Source organism: Amblyomma maculatum, chromosome 1 (genome assembly GCF_055883805.1).
Source record: "Amblyomma maculatum isolate TAMU_Amacu chromosome 1, ASM5588380v1, whole genome shotgun sequence".
NCBI classification, from domain to species: domain Eukaryota; kingdom Metazoa; phylum Arthropoda; class Arachnida; order Ixodida; family Ixodidae; genus Amblyomma; species Amblyomma maculatum.
Window position 1 is genome coordinate 353,351,853 of NC_139344.1, and position 6,815 is coordinate 353,358,667.

The following is a 6,815-nucleotide window of genomic DNA, read 5'->3' on the forward strand; positions in this document are numbered from 1 at the left end:
AACGCTCCATGACTTCGTGTAGGATGCTCTCATCTCAAGTCTCGCGACCGGTGGCTAAGTGCAGCTGGGTAAACGATCTCACCAGGCTAAACAGTATTAAACGCCAAAATGCACTTACGTATCCTCCATAGCGAATGCAGAGGTGCCTTCCCACTGGGCGTGACTCTTCACTCTAATATAAATCCAATTAATGGTATACATTAAATTTTATGTGAAGGACGCGTAATATAAAAAGACATGGTTTCAATTATCTTCCCAATTCTTTCTTCTTCTATTGCCATCACACTGAACTGAGTTCCCTGACTTCCTAAATTCCAATTTCTGCCAAAAAACAAAGGGTTTCAAGTCGCAGCAGAAGCGACGAGTAGTCGGAATTACATTTCTTTGTACTCCAAAACGTACTTTTACTATATTATGTGTTATGTTGTTTATTTCAGACAAGATAATAATAGTGCGGACGACAAATATTCTTTTTTGGGCTTTACTGCACCAAAAAGCGAAGCGATATAGTTCTATAACACCTAAATCTTTTTTTTTTATATAATAATAGAGGGGACAAGTGCCTTAAATAAGCGCATAATAAATTAAACCCAGAGTTCACCATTTGTAGATTTCTAAAGATTCTTGTTTGGATTGTTCAAATCAGGTGCCATAGTGAAGTAAGAAACGTAGGATTACATTCCAGAGAAGTCACAGTCATTGAAGAAGATTCCAGTTTTACGACTCCGCTAGAGAGAAACCTCTAACACTTTCCAGTGTTTACTGCGGGTTTTTTATCACTCTTCCCAACGTAACGGAAGTCCGCGGAAACACTCTGTCGGATTTTAATAAGATCGCAGTCAATAATCTAGCAGCCACAGACGCGGAAAATGCACTCCCGCAAATCCTTTCTGAATGGAACACAATAAATATTCGACTCTGCAATCGATTTTACTATGCTTATAATTAACAAGTGCCATCAAAAGATGCATGGAGCAGTCATTCACTGATGTCTGCAGGCCATATACCCAGGGCGATGTTTTAAATTACGTCCTACTCGCACAACGCGGCACTGTTCACGGCACAATTCTCATACTGACAAGCTACACCTCTTCCCAGGTTGCTGTATATTCTCTCACCAGTGTTTCGTCACCAGGTCATGCACCGCCCAGCCTTTTTATGTAGGCGGTAACGTTATGGCCGCCGTATTTTACCCATATTTTAGTAGCTCTTGCATCAATTTATTAGCTTGTTTTATTAGTATTTCTCTTTTAAGCAATCAATTACTCCCACAGTTCTACTCTCACGGAGACATTCAAGCTCTTCCTGCCTCCCTCCTTCAAAGTTGTGCCACTTTTGTTTCATGCTATTTGTTTTACCCCTCTGTAGAGTTATGCAGATTGGAAGCAAAAATAAAAAGGAACAAATAGAATTACGTAAATCCTTGTAAAAACGCATCAACACAGACGGTTCGAAGAACATCTAGAGGCTGAAGGATAAATTCGCAGTTTGTCCAGTGCAGTAAGCAGCAAATTAGAACATCGTCCTCGAAGGAATTTAACTTCCCAACCATGGTTCCTTCCTTCGGATATGCACGTTCGCAGTTGAAGTAAATGGTAACAGTCTGCCAGTTAGGCAGAAAAATGCAAACTGCCTCAAAAAGTAAATGTAAAATTTTGTTTTCGTGTCGCCAGGTATCCACTACGCGCTGATTACTCTCACGGTAACGCCTTTGTCCTAAATTCCAAGGAAGGAGACTTTGCTCTTGTACCTATTTTAGAACTTAATAATACATTAGGATATAAAGGCGCCCAAAAATACACTGTCAATTTAGAGTAACAATCAGGGCATGAAAAAAAATATCTAGAGGGCACTTTGGACCAATCAAGTGCGATGAGGCGAAATCCATTATAGCGCAGTGGATGTAACCATCCACTACGGCACCTCTTTCTCCCTCTCTTCTTTCACTCCCACCTTCCTCTCTTTCTTTACGGCGTGGTAGCCCCGTCGGGGTGGTGCAGTGGTAAGACGCCCGACTACTGTGCCGGAGCACCCGGGTTCGAACCCGACCTCGGCGGCTGCGTTTTGATGGAGGCGAAACGAAGAGGCGTCCGTGTGCTGTGCGATGTCAGCGCACGTTAAAGATCCCCAGGTGGTCGAAATTACTCCGTAGCCCTCCACTACGGCTCCTCTTTCTCTCTTTCCACTTTCATTCCCACCTTCCTCCCTTCCCTTACGGCGCGGTTCGGGTGTCCACAGAGCAAGTGTGACAGTTACTGCGCCTTTCCCTTCCTGTGAACCAATTTAACCGTCAAGAATTGTGATTGATACTGCGCCTTTTCTGTACTGTAAATCAATTTGGTTGGTTTGGTTGGTTGGTTTGTGGGGTTTAACGTCCCAAAGCAACTCAGGCTATGAGAGACGCCGTAGTGGAGGACTCCGGAAATTTCGACCACCTGGGGTTCTTTAACGTGCACTGACATCGCACAGCACACGGGCGCCTTGCTTTTCGCCTCCATCGAAAAGTTGCCGCCGAGGCCGGGATTCGATCCCGCGTCCTTGGGAACAGTAGTCGAGCGCCGTAACCACTGCGCCACCCCGGCGGGGTTGTAAATCAATTTGAAATGCCGCATAGCCGCATATGCCTGCTGTACTAACGCAGCCTAGACATCTGGGTCTGCTTCTGTTTGCTGTGTGGTGCGGCGTTCAAGGAAGCGGCAAATGAAAGGTGAACACTACCAGCATTCCATTGAACGCATCAAAATTCACCGGCGTTCTATAATTTGTTTGTAGTAAATTAAAGGCGGAGTATCTGTCACTTGCGGAATCCCGCTATCCTCACTGTAGACGAGGAGAACTATGATGAAAGTTTCACGGAAAAAAAAAATAATAATCCGTGGCGTAGCGCAGTTGGTAAATCGCTCGGGTGCGGATCCAAGGGACGAAGGTTCGATTTCCGACGGAGACAAGGTTTATTTATTTATTTTCAACTATCTCACTCGAAAGCGTGACACCTTCTGCCGACAGCCTCTGCCGACAGCTCCTGCTGACAACGATGAGGCATAAAAGAGTTTCGCATTAAAAATTGCTATCGGAGGTTGATTGGTGACCAAGCGTCGTTTTAGGCCTAATATATGCAAACAATCCCCTAAATTAAAAACAAGTAGTTTATATGATGGAACAGATCTGCGTTCACAACTGTGGAAGATGCTATGGTCCGTTAAAATCATGTTTCTTCCTTAAGTATGATTTCCTTCCCAACTTTCAGCAGTAAAAACAGACATTATTTAGGAGAAATACAATTTGTTTTCGCGAATATTTATGCGAATGGCATCTTTTCATAATTATATGCTTAAATTAAAATCCAAAAATCTTTTCTTTACTTACTCGCTCACTGGACGCGATGGTAATAAGAGAAATGAGCAGTGTCACCGCTACAGCCCATTTCAAAGCATTCATAGTTGCCCTGGAAAGGTAATATAATATCAGCGGGCGAGAGTTGAAACAAAAAATTAGTTGTGGTTTAGCCTTGGTTAACCCTAGTTGAATTGCGAAAGCAACGGTGGAAGCTTCTTTTGCCGGCTACATTATTCCCCTATCACGCCCGAACAATGTAAGGGGCTACATTATTGGGAACACGTAAGCTCATCCTTTAAGGGTATGAAGCGGAGAGTAAGCTACCAGCCCACATATAAAGTCCCGCTTTAACCAAGCCTTGTTGATGTGCCTGCGTGTCGTATGGGTAACGAGAATGCCGACGGTTCTGTCAGGCTGATTCTGATATCCCCCTCCCATATGAAAGGAGCGACTCGAGTTGACAGCTCCTGCTCGTAGTATAGAGGTAATGTAAATTTAAATTTCATTGCAGGCTGATTTTTTATTGCGAAATCAATACTACGACAGCCAAAGCGAGACCTCGTGTGGTCGCAGCCACACCGTGACGAGGTCCAGCTACGCCGTGAAAAGGCGTAGCTACGGTCTCCTTCACAAATATGCATTGTCTGAAACAATGCCACACTGACTGCCAGTCCACTCTCTACCCTTTCCCTCCAACGCTACCGCTGCCCATCTGTCTCGCCTACTGGTACCTCTCCATGCAAAATACCCTCTGCACCTTCGTGTCATCTTGACCCGACTGTGGTGTCCTTGGGGTTCACAGGCATACATGGAGGAGTCGCGCGCTTTACCGTTGTCGATTTAGTTTTAGGTATGCTAAACCTTTCCTTAATTTTCTAGCTGCATTTCCTGGGGCTCGCTATTATGGTCCTGACCCAACAAGTTGAATAGTGACTGTACTTGACACAGTTCAGTATACTAAACGTCGGTTCAAATTCAGTAGAAAATTTCAGCACCTATGTGAGGGGACATTTCCGCAAACTTGCACGAGAGCTTTGCATCCGTAGAATTTCAATTTTAGAAAACAAAGAAAATTTAAGTCCCTCTTACCGTTATTCTTTTTGCTCCTCACACGAGCGGGTGCAAAGTAGCTATTGCTCTGCTGTGCGCAGCTCTATGCCGCAAATTTCGAAGGCGTAACAGAGGCCGTAAGCTCCTCTTTAAGAGCCCGAAACTATTCCCGTCCTTTCTGCTAGAAGCTCATTATCTTCTCCGACGAGCACCTCTCATTGTGCACACAAGTGACAGCATACCTATTATTAAGATAGCTGAAAACAATTGCCGATGAAGTAGTATATCAAGTCTTGAACGCGTGGAGAAATCCGACGAAAGAAATAATCTTTCTATACACTATGAAGACCACAGAGTGTCTACGAATGTAGGTAGGCGCGATGAAGTGTATCCGCTATAAATTTTCAGCGAAGAATGCAAGCCTCGGTTATTCAGGACCATTGTTATGCAGTGGACAATATGGCAGGCACGCCTCAAATTATCCATGTGCCCCAAGGACAGCCGGGCGCTGTACTATGCATAGCTAAAGATAAGCCCACCCGTACACTATAGACTGAATAGATCTTTAGCAATACAATACCTCTTGTCATAGACTCTTCGTTAACGTTGCGTACATGCAAGTTACAGTTCGTGTGTATCGCGGTGTCAAGTGAAGAATAGCTTTTATGCTACGTTGCATATATGCTTGTCGTTTTCTCTTGGTTGTTCATCCTTTCGAATTATTTTCTTGCTTTGTAAAACACTGGTGTTGATTTTAGTGAGCCTCCGCAGCTACTCCATGCGGCCGCTAGTTGCAGACTGTCGACAGCCACTCGCGCTCTTGCCAACTCGTGACTGGACGTATGGGTCCGAGCTTGCGAGAAGAGCTTCCAATTGTTCAAGCGAAGGGGATGTCACGAGATCTGTCGGAGTCGGAACCTCCGGCCAGTCCCTGTTTTCGTGGTGTAAGGTAACAGTCTGGCCGCATAGTTTATAGTGCGGATTTAGAGCTGGAAAGGGTTCCATAAATCTAAGGGTGCCGCCACGTTGTAGTCTGTTCTCGGCTGTGCGAAACGTGCGAATAAGGTAGGCTTGCTCTAGGCTCCATGTATAATAGTTAATTATGTCCTCATACTTATCCAGTGACTCAGCAGGTGAGGTCCCCGAGTCCGATACCCCCTCACAGATTCGGCTAAGTAAATAAACCTCGAGCGCATTGGTGACAGGGCCTCGCTCCCATACACGCTCGCGTGGGTGGGAACCCATATCTGATCGACTTCCTCTCTATAGTTTGGTCCGTGCTAACAATTTGTGGGGTTCTTGCGGGGTTAGGACTCTGCTCTCAGAGCCAGATGGCGCATCGCTAGCTTGGACCACACCTGTGGCCGCTCGTACGGCGGGCCGAACACCCTCCCGCTGTTTCGAAAGTAGCTTCGTCCTTCCCCTGCTGGCCTCCTTCCGCCACAATTACGGCGGAGAGGGCGGGGGCGAGAGGAACTGGCGTAGCACGGCGGGTGGCCACTCCTTCCCCTTCCCCTCGTTTCTCGAAGGGCAGCTTTGGTGGAGCGTAGACACCATACCATAAGGAAGCAAGACCACATTGGAAAATCCCAAGAAACAGCTTGTCCCGCTGACTATGCGGTTCTTACCTGCCATGGATGTGGCTCGAGCTAGCGGCGTGGCGTTTGACTATCAGCGTAGAGCCGAGCCTGGTTGAACCCCCACGAATTTTGCATGTACTGGCGGAGATATTACCCTAGCAAAGTTCTGAAGGACCCATTTATAATGACTAAGAATTGTGCTAGCACACCTTTCTGAACGATATCTAGTGCTATTGCGCTCTCCCGGCCTCCTCCAGTGGGCGCCTGACCACCGTGGCCGTTAATGTGCGGTGATGCATGCTCATCGTGCTCACAGCGAAAGCGTCACTAACTGTAAGAGCGTATTTTGCTGCATAAATACACAGGGCTATCGTCCCCTTGAAACTTTTTGTCGGACGTCTTCTGCCTGGCCCTCCTACGACTCCCGTGGCGATTCACTTACATCTTATTTTGAAGGAGTCTGACGCGAATGCGTTCGTGCATATCTACAGCTAAAATTATCCGCCTTGAAGAGTACACACACCTTGTTGTGTCTAAGCTTCTCAGTATGCAGAGCTCCAACTCAATCCGCCTGAGGCACTGCTCTTAATTGTTCTTGTGAGATGAGTTATAAATTCCACGATGATGCCATTTTTGCCAATTGTTGGCTTGAAATTGATGCTCAAAAATGTAATTCCATTGCGTTTGAAGGCATTTCTTAGTGCATATGAGGCGCAAATGCTCAGCTGACGTGACCGATGGTGTCTCGTCTCCGTCCGCAGAAAATGCTGGCGGGCATATTATACCTGGCTACATTGACGTTGGAAACATTAAGCTTGTGAATAAGAAGCGTTGATGCTATTAGCAAGA